General features: G+C 48.1%; 1 long non-coding RNA gene across 1 annotated transcript; it reads right to left on the bottom strand.

Moving 5' to 3' along the window:
• Window positions 1–6,904: 6,904 nt before the first annotated feature.
• LOC127692955 (uncharacterized) lies at window positions 6,905–12,957 on the bottom strand. The gene is made up of 4 exons (XR_007979550.1): window positions 12,787–12,957; window positions 10,509–10,634; window positions 9,221–9,350; window positions 6,905–7,610 (listed from the first exon to the last, which is right to left on the bottom strand). It is a non-coding gene; the product is annotated as an uncharacterized LOC127692955 (long non-coding RNA).
• Window positions 12,958–13,486: the final 529 nt, after the last annotated feature.

Below are 13,486 nucleotides of genomic sequence, written 5' to 3' on the forward strand. Positions count from 1 at the left end.
CCAGCTGTGGAATTATCAAGGGACCAGGTGGTGTCCACTGCTAGATGCACATGGAGAGAAACTGAGAGCAAGCATTGCTCGCATATAGCCAAGATCACAGCAGCACCATCCATGGGGAAGCCATGCGAGTGTCCACGGACAGACAGATGGGTAAAGAAGATGTGGCATATCCAAACCACAAGCTAGGATTCATTCTGTAAAGGTAACAAAACCAGACAGGTGCTACAATATGGATGGATTTTAAAATTATTATAATAATCAAGGGAGACCCCAAAGGGTGTGCCTACTTATATATCTGATAATCAAACTCAAGAGAAAAAATTAATGGTAGTTGTCTAGCTGTATTTGGGAAGGGTATCAATTAGGGACTTCGTATCTGTTATAGTAGAGTTTCAGTCTAGCTCAGTGGTTGTATCAATCAGGGTTCTCTAGAGTCATAGAACGTATGGGTAATCTCTATATAGTTAGGGAATTTGTCAATGACTTACAGTCAGTAGTCTAACTCCCCAACAATGGTCAGCAGCAGCTGTGGATGGAAGTCCAAGGATCTAGCAGTTACTCAGTCCCATGAGGCAAGAAGAGAGAGTGAATCTTTTTCCAATGTCCTTATATAGGTCTCCAGTGAAGGTGTGGCCCAGATTAAAGGCATGTGACACCATGCCTGGATCTGGGACTTGCTTTGTCCCAGATGACCTTGAACTTAGAGATCTCCCTGTCTTAATCTTCTGGGATTCATAGCCACTATGCTTCAAGATCTCCATGCCAAGATCCAGGTCAGAAACTTGTATCTCCCAGTCTCTAGATTAGGATCACAGATGAGCCTTTCAATTCTGGATTGTAGTTCCTTCCAGATACAGTCAAGTTGACAACCAGGAATACCTACCACAGTGGTTCTCACCTTGTAGGTTGTGACCCCCATCACAGGGGTCACCTAAGACCACCGGAAAACACAGATCTTTACATTACGATTCATAATGGTAGCAAAATTACGAAGTAGTAGTAAAAATGATTTTTTCTTATTAAAGGGTTGCAAGCATGGGAAGGTTGAGGACCACTGGCCTTGCATGATGAAAGCCTCTAGCGATAGATTATCATTATCCAACAGTGTGCAAGTTCCCAATGCTGCTGGGTAGATGGGAAGATGTTTTATATGATACACACTTATCATTTTTTTTGAAACAAAGCACACCCATTTGAAAGCCACTTCTACAAACAGGGCAGAGAGATTCATTGAGCCCATGAAGGGGCCAACTGCCTCCCGCATGTGGGTCCATCCAGTAGTGGCAGCCTCCCTTCCCTGGGAAGAGCATCACCAGGGCTGAGCTTCCAAGGTCTGTCCAAAGGAGCAGTTACAGGACACCTGAGGAGGAACCTTACCCCGAGGCGTGACTAGGTCACTGGAGCTGATAAAGGGCGGTGTCTGGGCCTTCTTGGGGACACTGTACTACACCAGGGTGAATTCAGTCGCCCTTAAGCAGAGCGCATGTTCAGGGCTGGACTGAGGGTGAGGCCCAGGAGCTGATTCAGTCAACGAGGGGCACACTGCCAATGTATTTTCCCAGCTCAGTTTTTTTGTTAAGAAACGCTGATTTAAAAAGCCACCTGGTAGGGACAAACAACCTTGCATCATGCTCTCAGAGTCGAGGTTGAGAGGGAGTCTCTTTAACTCACTGGAGAGCATCCCTCAGGGCAGGGGAGCCCAGGTGTAGGGGCAGGGGAGAGGGGAGCAAAATGGCAGCTTCTTTGGAGAATTAGTAACAAGAAAAGAAAGAAGGGGAAGAAGGCTAGGAAGGACGCCTCCCCCCTCCAGCTGTCTCCCAGTCAGCTCTCTTTCTCTAGTTGTGTCTCCAAGTGGTGCTAGGTCCTTTGCTGCTCGAATAGGAGTGTGAAGATTCTCTCATGTGCTTTATCCAAGGGCTGAGACCCTGGGCCTCCTGCAGTGAGCGGGTGGCTCCTGCTCACTGGTTCAGGGCAACAGAGGCCATGGCTCCTCCTATCCCGGAGGCTGCTTCTACATCAGCCCAGCCCCCTGCCACTCAGGTAGTGGTGCAAGACAGCAGCAGCTCCTGTCCTTGGAGACTAGACAGAACCAAGGCAAGTAAGTGCCTGTCTGTCATTCCAGGTCTTGTTACCCCACTTGTATTGTGTAATGTGTGCGTGCGTGCGTGCGTGCATGCGTGCATGAGTGTGTTTGTGTGTGTGTGTGTGTGTGTGTGGCGAGCTTATTGTCGGACATCAGAAATACACATGACACCGTGACTCTTGGGTTGACTACTGGTTTTTGCTAGTTGTTACTTCCAATGGTTGATGGCTACAAAATGCAACCATTACCTCATTTGAGCCCGAAGCTATTGATGCCTGTTGATTAGAGGGCTCAGGAAATTAGGCCATGGGGTCAAAACGGGGTGGATTTCACCCCTTCTATACCTCAAGGGCCACCCATGTCATGTGATTAATCTTGTGACAGATTCAGACTTTGATTAGTTACATGCCAATGCAGTGACATTCTTAGAAGGTTTACCCCCGGCTCATAAACTTAAAACTAAGTGCCAAGTATAAGTAAGCCTAGAGACCATTTTCATTTCAAAGGTTGATTCACAGCAACTGACATAATGAAGACTTTGTCTTGTAGCTGAAGGGACAGCCATGCCTATAACTCTCCCATACTAGAAAAGCCCCACCTCTGTCAGGTTCTGCCTCAGCATATATACCGTCTTTCACTGCTGCAAAGAGAACAGGTTTGAATGTTTCTACCACACAGAATTTCAGTTCTTTAAGCTGCATCTTACACACACAACACTCCGATGGAGAATGGTCTCTTACAGCTACACTGATGTCTTTCTCCTCCTTCAGGCTAATTGGTCTCTAGATCATCCAATTAGTCTCATTCACCTTCTAAGAGGGCAGCAGCTGGGCTTTATCTGTGCACAAAGCCACCTCTAGTGATTCTGGGCGCTTAATTTTGTTCAATTCTTGCAATTATCCACGTTCTGTGGACCAACCCAGGTGCCTCCAGGCAATGATAGGTTTTTAAACAAAGCTAATGAGCACACAGAATGCATTAGGCCAGAAACTCACAACGTAGCAGGCAATTGAGCAAAGCGGCCATTGCAGAGGACAGCCACCAAAGGGCCCACTGAGGAGAACAGCCAGCTTGGACTGTCCATCTGGGCCTGCAAGACACTATTTAAACCAGTAGGCTGCGGAGTTTCAAATTATAGTGCATTAAAACTCTCACTGGAGAGAGTCAAAGCCATTCCTACATAGAACCATTTTCATGGTCTGCACTTAGCTTTTGAATAGCTGGGTGTTGTCCCAATTGAAATCAATAGGAACATTGAAAAAAATCTAACAATATCCCCTTCTCTCCACAGGGTCTCACTACATGTTGCCTAGGCTATTCTAGAACCCCTGGGCTCAAGTGACCTCTTTGCTTCAGTCTCCTAAATAGCTAGGACTACTAGGTAGTAATCTGGGGCGCCAGAGAGACACCCACTTGTCATAGTGGTCTCTTCTTTCGCCTGTTCCCCCAGGCCGTACAGAAAGCTGGCTATGAGGTGTAACAAACAACATTATCTTCAGAGGAACTCAGAGAATTTGAGGAATGAGAAGAAACTGCCCCATTTGTCACAGAAGTGGAGCACATTACAACTCAGAGTGTAACATAGTTGAACTCTGGTACACTGGAAGCAGACTTCTCCGGAAGGCTGATAGAAGATCAGACAAAAGCAAACAGGAAACGGTTTCCTCTTCTTCACAGGACTGGTAGGGGCAGAATACATTACATGAGAGCTGTCAAATGGGGTGGGGGAGGGGATGCAGTTAGGCGCCATCTCAAATTGTAACTGCTCACAAAAGCATAAGTCTATGTTTATATTATAGACATTGCATATACTCTACATGGAGCATTTTTTTTTAAAGAACGGGTGAAAACCACACTAAATTGTTATTTTAGATGTATGGAAATATGTTAAAGGTGAAATAGTTTAAGAGTGAAGGGGTTATTTTGCAAAAGTGGTTCTTGGACCGTAGCTCTTTGTCTTCCTCTTGCCTGACGCTGTGGGTCACTCTCTGGTAGGAACATAGGCAAACCTCTGCTCACTTCTGTCATTTTATATGGAATCATCTCCCCACACCGACCCCACCCCCATGGTGACATGAGTTCTACTGAAGCATCTTCAAACCACACATGTGTTTGAGCTAACTTCCTGTTGGTCATGGGATGCTCCCGGTAATTACCCATTGGGATTCCCCCGGCAGGAGGCCGGAAGGAAGCATCTTTTACAAGGGCATCTGCCTGAACTCCACTAGCAGCGAACAAAGGTAAACACATCCCAGGGGATGTCTGCAGATGGTTACAGTAGAGTGGGCTTTACAAGCCTCGCCTTCGTAAACAAGCTTGCCTTCATAAATGCTGCCAATGGTAAGACCCCCACGAAGGCAGCCCAAGGTGTAAATAGAGGCTGAGTCTCTGAATTGAATGGTGGGACCAGAAGAGTTTTTGACCTCAGATTTATTAATTGAATTTGGAACATTTGCATAGACATAATGAAATGTCTTGGGGACAGGAGTCCAGTCCAATCACAACATTTATTTATGTTCCACACACACCATATACACAGTTTGGTAAGTGGTCACACCCTCCACTCCCTGCAGACCTGGATGAGGTGTGCTCAGCTTACATTGCCAATGTCAACTTCTTAACTATTAAGTTGTCACACATCATAACTGCACCAGAGCCCTGACACAGTGTTCAGAGCCTTTGCCATGCAGACCCAGCCGGACCTCCCCTCCACCCTCTGATTACACTGCTCGACCACTCAGCGTGGTCATGGTTCTCAAATGTGCTCAGGGAAACTGCGGGAGAGGCTGCAGGAACCCAGTTGTGGGGCCAGGACAGACAGATACCCGAGAGGCCTCTGGCTCCATGTCACCCGACTGTCCCTCCTGAAGGGAAGGACCGCACGGGTTCTCTGTGTCCCCTGGGAGACTGACCTTCCACCTGAGCCAGCTTGCTCTCCCTTTCGAATGGATGAACATCTAATAGCTGCTGTTTCTCCTCTACAGAGAAAACTCTGAGATACTTCTATACCAGCTTGGAGGTGCTGCCTTAGTCAAGGTTTCTATTGCTGTGATGACGAAAAAAAAGCAAGTCGGAGAGGAAAGGGTTAATTCAGCTCACACTTCCAGATCACAGTCCTCACTGGAGGAAGTCAGAAGAGGAACTCAGGCGGGGCTGGAATCTGGAGGCAGGAGCTGACACAGAAGCCATGGAGGGGTGCTGCTTACTGGCTTGCTCTACAAGGCTTGCTCAGCCTGCTTTCTTATAGAACTCAAGAGGCCAGCCCAGGGATGGCACCACCCACAATGGGCTGGGCCTCCCCACCCCCACCCCCACTGATCACTAATTGAGAAAAGGCCTTACAGTTGGATCTCATGGAGGCATTTCCTCAACTGAGGCTCCTCCTCTGATGACTCTAGCTTGTGTCAAGTTGACCCACAAACCCAACCAGAGCAAGGGCACTATTTGGTTATTCATTCACACACACACACACCAAACATCCAGGAAACCCCGGTGTACAGCTCTATGCTGAGACCCCAGTAAAGGTATGCTGCAGTGTCTGTTTATGTATCTATGGTAACGGCCATGGTTCATAGAGACACAAAAATAAAATATGGCCACCCCCAACAGGCCTCCGAAATAGAATATATTGGGCAATAGCTAGAGGCCGGAGAAGTCACATGCCCAGAACCACAGGGATCCCACAGGGGACATCTGGACCACAAGGACAGTTCCACCACAGAACAAGCAGGAATAAATTTGAGGTGAGAGGAAGGTGGAGGCTGAGGCCCAGTCCCATGTAGTCATGGATGTCACTGGAGTAATCATTACCCCAAAGCACAAGGGCTCAATGAAGATGGCAAAGCCTTAGAAAGGACTGCCTGTCACCTCCCTATCGTCCCTACAACTCTCACTGTGTCTCTTACCCACCCTGGAGGGTGTTGTGACTTGATCTGTGAGTCACAGCTGCCCTCCACACAAGCGGATCTAACCGACACACTCAAGGATATTCAGGGGAAATTAAACATCTCCTTGAGCATTAGTAGACAGGATGCAGAATGCTTGGCCTGGAATCCGAATGGATATCACCTCCAAGGGCCGTCAGCCACCTTTGTCTGAGAAGTGTTGGTGACGCTTGCCCTCTCGCTGTGGCAAAGGCGCCCACACACACACTCGCTTGTCCGGAGCGGGCTAGGAAACAGATGGCTGCAGCGGTTTCTCTGGGGCCTCTCTTCCTGCCTCGCATCCTGAGTACAGATGCGCATCCTCTGGTTTTCCTCTCTGCTCGCACAGAAACTCGTGTTTCTGTGGACTGAAGCACGCCCAAAGCTCCAACGCTCTTAGCACTGAGGAACTCCCTCTCTGGACTTTAATTGGGCCTTTTAATCCAGAGTAAGATGATAACTTTGCAGTGAGTACGGCCTGCCCGGGCTGCATCACAGGCTGCCGTTAAAGACTTCTTTACTACTCCACCCAGCACGCAACATACCCACTTCTGCCTCGTCACCCTCTTGCAGTCCGGCCCAGGACCTCACCCCTCCCCACTGCCCAGCAGGCTTTCCCCAGTGGTCCCTCAGAGGCTCCAGGGCTGGGTTGCTCCACTCTTCTGTGTCCCACACTTTCCATATCTCATCATTCCTAGCCTTGGGGTGATGAAGATCAGAGCAAAATCAACGTGAATCCTGACTGGAGTGCTCCGTGATGTCGCCCTGGCACCCATCTAGCACTGAGGTTAGGATGTCTGCCCCCTGCCCCACTGCAGAGCGCGTACGTAGGGACCTGTCCCCATCCTTGGCCCCAAGACAAACAGAAACTCACTGAACACTTTCGTGTCTACTAACCTACAGAATAGGAATTTTTACTTATTTTATTGTTGGACAGGTTCTAACTATGTAGCCCAGGCTGGCCTCAAACCCAAAGTCCTGTGGCCGAGCCTTCAGTGCCAGGACTACAGGCACGTACACCCATGCCTGGGTTTGAATTTATCTATTGTTTAGGGGATCCTGAGAACATAAGCAGTTTGCTCACAATGTACCGGTTTCATCACAGGCCTTCACATGCGCCTTTACATAAACCCTGTTTGCGCCCATTCTCCTGGTTTACCGGTGCCCACTCTCCCTGGGTGCTGCACGCCTTCCAGGGCTCCCAGTCTCTGCCTTGCCTGCCTGTGGCTCACATGTGTCATAGCACTGCACACACCCTGCCCTTCACTACCCCTGCCAGTGACAAGGCCTAGTCCGATGCTAGTCCAGATATATACGGATATCCAGCAGATGTCTGTGTGGGCCAAGTACTGGGCCACAGCATGGCTGAGGAAAAAGTCTTCCACACAGAGGTGGTGGAGCCGGAAGTTGTGTGTGTCTTTAAGGCACCGCGAGTTGTTTGTTGGTTTGTCTTTTGTACCTTTTGCTGTAACACTGAGGCTTCAGTTTCTCAGGGTGGGGGTGGTGCTTTTGTTTGGAGCCACCAGGAGCTGACACTTGTCACTTGAACTTCCTGACTTTGTTGGCTCTGCCAGGCATGCAGAGGCCTTCGCGTTTGATTTCCTCTGTAAGGAAGAAAAACAAAGCAAAACAAAAGTCTCAGTTTATCACGGGACTCAGCACAGGAAAGCTTGCACAATGGGCCCCAAACTCCCTCACTTGGGAAAGCTGTCTCAGCCCGGGAAGAGAGTTCCTCAAATCCAACAAAGGCTACTTTTCTTCCTGGGAAAAGCAGCTCTGCCAGTAGCTGGGAGACACTCACTTGGAGGCGGAGGCGAGGCGGAGGCGGATGGTTCCGTGGCTGGATGAATCCACAGGCCAGTCTAGGAAGGAAGCACTTTTCGGGTCCCCTGGGGAACAGAGCCATTTTACTGGGGCCACTGGAGGACAGCGGCTATGAATTATGACTTCTCTGGCTAGTCCACATGTTTGAAAACACTGTGAGGCCATCAAGTATTTAGGAGGAAGCCAGAAGCCCCGGGACCAGAGTCCATCTGCTCCAGCTTGCTCGCCCCTCCCTCTCCTATAGTCAGTAATGATGCCCATTGCGGCCCCACCCACAATCCCACCCATTGGCCCTTCTGACAGCTGTCTAATGCAATTGGTTAACCCATCTGGATCCCATAACGAAGCTCTAAGAACCTTCCTCCCCTTTCATACCTCCTTTTAAATTGATTTAATATTTTTAACACTTTATTTTGAAAGACACCTTGGGTTGAATGGCAGCAGTAACTATTTCTCTGCTGTTAACAATAATTACAGAAATTACGGCATAAACAGTTATCCTCTCGAAGTCTCAGTCGGTCCAGCGGCCTCGCGCTGACGATGGAAGCTCTTAAACGCTCCGTTGGCCTTTCCACACTGGGCTAGCCTGAGACCCCATCCATTTCACATTTCTCCAGCTCCACTGTCAGCTGCAAAGCTGCGGCCCAGTTACCTACCTAGTCTATTCTGTTGTTTCCTTTACAGTGTCTCGGTCTACCATGGCTCGCCTTCTACCTAAAACCCATCCTTTAGGATTCTCCTAACTGATACTCCATTCCCGGAAAGCCTAGTTCTTGTTTATACATATGCCTCATTTCCCCACTTCCTTGAACTGTGTTTACACTGGTCTGAAAATCCTCCGACAGCATTTGCGGGCTGCGACCCACAGACGGTAGGCTCCATCATCTCTCTCCCGTGGTCCACTGGGAAGTTTCGGATCTGTTTACTAGACTTGAACGCTGAAACTGACTCCTCAACATGACAAGACTTTAAGGTGGGATCTAATGGCTAGCCTAGGCTGTGAGCTTGGCAGAATTTAGAATTACCTCTGACACCGCGGACTGTGTCTATGGGGGAATTTCTAGTTTAGGCTAAGTGAGGCTGGAAGACACACGCTGAATTTGGGTGGCCCAGTCCGTAAGCTGAAGTCCTGGACTGAATAAACAGGAGAAAGCCAGCGGAGCCGGCAGCACCTCTCTCTGCTTCCTGACTGGCTGTGGCTGTGGCTTGACACTCGGGGCCACCACCCTGGCTTTCCCACCATGATGCACTGGGCCCTCAAACTATGAGACAAAACAAACAAGGCTTCCTTTTACTTCGCCTTTGTTGGGGTGTGTTGTCATAGCAACAGGAACAGCAACCTATAGGAGGGGAGATTAGTCACGAATGTGAAGAGAACCCCTCCACCCACCTGTGAGTCAGGACGCTTTCTTCTGTCTTCTCTGACATTGTTGTACAGTGTTGGCACTGGCCTGGAGGAATCCTGGGTCTGGGATGCCTCTGACGGTTGCGATAGTGCTTCCGACATTAAAATAGTGGTTCTGACATTAAAATAGTGGTTCTGACATTAAAATAGTGGTTCCGACATTAAAACGCCTATAGGGTCTGTGAAGTATCTTTTTCATCCCCCCCCCCCCACCCCGCAACAATTTGGCAGACTTAACTTTCCTGGGAGTTTTTTTTTTCCTCTTGTCATTTTGGTATTTGCAATGACATCTTTTATCTTTCTTGCATTATCAGTCTGCCGTTTTCTTTTTTCTCAAGAGTTCTTGCCACATGTATGTTAGATCTATTAATATCTCAGTAAATAATCCATATATCTTATTGATTATTTGTTTCTCATAATCTTTTATTTTCTATTCTTTAAAAAATTATCCTATACTTTGGGGGAACTAATCTTTATCTTTTCCAGACTCCCCCCCCCTTTTTTTTTCAAATCTTACTGTTTTGAGCTATTTGAAAAAAATATCATTGTATGTGCATTCATGGTGTGGTGTATGTGCATGTGTATGTATGTATGTATGTGTATGCATACATGCTGTGAGGTGCATTTGTATGTGTGTGTGTCTGTGCATGCATGGTGTGGTGGTGTATGTGTGCATACATGGTGTGGTGTATGTGTCTGCATTTGTGCTGTGTAGGGGGTGTGTTTGTGCATGTATATGTGCATGCATGGTGTGGTATGTATGTGTATGTATGTCTATGCATGCATGGTGTCATGGTGTGTGTGGGTATGTGCATATATGCGGTGAGGTGCACACATGTTTGTGTGTTGTGGCGCATGTGCCACGGCAAGCGAGTGAGGGTCAGAGTTGTAAAACTTCACTGAGTCAGTCCTCTCCTTCCCCCTTCGTGTGGATTCTGGGGGTTGAGCTTGAGGCTTGTGTTGCAAACTTCTTCACCAACTGAGCTATCTGCTGGCCACAACAGGGGGGCTGCAGAGATGGCTCAGTGGTAGGAGCGCCTGCTGTTCCTGCCTGAGATCCAAGTTCAACTTCCAGCATCCACACGGGGGTCACAGCTGCCTGAACCTCAGGTTCCAGGCTGCCTCCCACACCCCGTGTGCGCATGCCAATCCCCACAGACAAATAATTTAAAACAAAATGTACCTTCCAAAATGCCATGTGACTGTTATTAGTGCATTACTTATGCGCTTATAACTAAAACAGCGAAGGGAAACTCCCGACCCCAGGACTCACGGTGTTCTTCCGGCCAGTCTTCTTAGGTGCAGCATGCTCCTGTGACCGGGGTCCAGGGCAAGCAGTGAGGACTGCAGACAGAATTCTTCACTCTGAGTAGAGTGCTGCTCAACATGGCCTGTTACCCTGCCCCAGAGAACACACTGCTCACACCTTCCAAACACAGGCATTTAAAAATATATATTGCTCCTTCCTTCTTGGGCACTAAGGAAAGTGTGGTCATATTCATTCTCTGTCTCCGGTCCCTCCCGGTGGGGTTTCTGTTGTCCTCCGAGGTCCCTTCCTGCATCTCTTGCCAGCACAGCTTGAACACGGCCTCTCAGTCAGTGTCTGCCAGTTATTAATTTATCTTAATTAATGGCTTCATTTAAATTATTTAACTATTGCATAATTATTGCAAATGCCCTCACATCATTAGTTTTCTGCATTGGGCTAAGTGCTTCCGGTACTGGCCCTTTGGCCATGATCCTGCTTTTCCTCCCGTACAAGTGCTAACTGGCCTGACACTGCTTTAGACAATCTCAGGCAAGGTTAGGGTGCTATGGTCATGACAAATCTGTTTTTTCTAAGTTATCTGGGGTATTTCCTTTTTTACTGTGGAAACAGGGCCGGTTCTGTCTACCTGGACAGTGGGAGGGAGGTAATCGGCCTCGGAGAGCGGCTGTTTGCCACACACACAGGGGAGGCCGTGCTGTGAGACCATCAGATTCTGGTTTTGAGATTATTTGTCCCAGGTGAACTGCAACAGGCCAGTGTCAGATTTTATGTCCATTAACATCACGGAGCCATTCCGATACAGAATACTCAATGTCACCCTCCTTTCTCGCCCCAGTGACACAGCACACAGCTTCCACAGCCTGGATGCACTGCCACCTCCCCTGGTACTGCCGGGCCTGGCTTCATTTGATCTCAAATTCCCCTGTGGCTGGCTCGTTGGATACTGAGCACCTCTCAGGTCTGCTGGACCTAGGATAGCACCAAGCATGAGTCAGAGGGCTGTCTGGGCAGCGGGCTAGCTCAGGTCCCGCTGGGCGGCTCAAAGACAAAGAAAAACTTGCTGAGAATGTCGATTGCTACCCCAGATAACGTGTGTGTGTGTGTGTGGGGGGGCATTAGCACATTCAGAAATTAGTACCGAAGGCACCATGCCAGGCAGCTGGGGGAGTATTTTATTGGACAATATTTTTCAATATTTTTTTTTATTTTTTGTTTTTCCTCATTTGCTTATTTTTTTTAAATGGGGAGGAACTAGGGCCTCACTTGGTAGTCTAGGCTGGCCTTGAACTCTCAATTTTCCTGCCTCAGTTTCCCAAGTAGTGGGAATAAAGGCACAAGCAGTCTTGTCCTGATAGTTTACTATCATGTGCATGCATATGCATGTATTTGCATGTGTGCTTGCATGAGTGCACATGCGCGCGCGCGTGCGCGCGCGTGTGCGTGCGTGTGTGTGTGTGTGTGTGTGTGTGTGTGTGTACATATGTACCCCTTAACACAGAAATACAATCTCTTTAGTCTCTATAATGTCACTCGTGTGTATGCTTTAGAGCTGACCATTCAGGAAATCATAACAGGAACCCTAGCCAATTACCCACATGTAGTGAAGTCTTGAATCTTGAAGGAGAACCTGTAACTCCCACCTTACTTAAGCAACATAATCCTTAACTATCTTCTAAACATGTTTCCTTAGGCTCACAGGTAAGTGTAGTCCTCGCCTGTGACCAAAGAGATGTCTCTGTGCAACAGACGAGACCAACACAGAAACCCACAGTTCATCAAAATTGCACAACTGTGAAGCTTTTATGCTTTCAAAACAATTGCACCCACGGTTCTGGGATGTTGTGGAAGATTCTCAGAGCCAAAAGATCAAAAACCAAAAGAGTTTGCTGTGTGAATGTGTCTCCTATGAAGCTACACCCATGAAGTCTCACCAGCATGACCGCCTAAACATGCCTAAAGATGACACCAATCATGCCAAAGTGGATGGAGAAAAACCCACAAGGCCTCACCCCTACACAAAGAACCATAGGGAACTGAGGCGTGCAGAGATCAGGAGAGAGCCTTCCCCAGGGAAGAGGGCACAGCCCTGAAAACATACATGTAAGTGTGAGTTTGAGCCATATCAATTACAATGTTCAGAGGGTAAAAACACAGATTTATTTAACACATCATTAAAGCTTATCTTAAAAAAAGAAACAGTCTTAGGGCTTTACTGCTGTGAAGATATACCATGACCAAGGCAGCTCTGATAAAGGCAAACATTTAATCGGGGCTGACTTACAGTTTCAGAGCTTTAGTCTGATGTCATCATGGCAAGAGGCGTGGCTTCACGTAGGCAGACATGGCGCGCAGGAGAAGGAGTTGAGAGTTCTACATCTTGATTCGAAGCAGCCAGGAAGAGACTGTCTTCTTCTGGCAGCCAGAGGAGGCTCTCTTTTGGACTGGGTGGAGATTCAGCACAGAACACCTCAAAGCCCACCTATACAGTGACACACTTCCTCCAACAAGTCCACGTCCCCTCCAACAAGGCCACACCTACTCGAACGAGGCCACGCCCACTCCAGCAAGGCCGTTCCTATTCTTTCTTCCCTCCCAGTTCTTTATTCAAGGCTGGCAACACATTAATAGTTCAGCACAGAGAACTTGCAAGCATGCTTCCATCTCAATACCACAAAACCCAAAACTTTCATCAGTCAGGAAAGGCATGCTGAGATGACTTCGCTGAGAGTATTAGTTTTTTGGGGTAGCCATAACTAAATGCCACCCGCAGGATGGCTTAAACATCAGAAATGTATTTTCATACAGTCTAAGCCCTGGGTGTTGACAAGGACTAAGGTCAACAATGTCCGCCGAGGTGGTGGCGCCTGCTCGGGCCTCTCTGTTGGTTTATCTACTTGTCGGCCCCCCTCCCCTTCTTGTGCACACGCTCCTCCCTCTGTGTCCGTGTTCGTCTTTTTAATGAGGACACAGGTCATATTGAA

Source organism: Apodemus sylvaticus, chromosome 9, assembly GCF_947179515.1.
Source record: "Apodemus sylvaticus chromosome 9, mApoSyl1.1, whole genome shotgun sequence".
Taxonomy (NCBI): Eukaryota; Metazoa; Chordata; class Mammalia; order Rodentia; family Muridae; genus Apodemus; species Apodemus sylvaticus.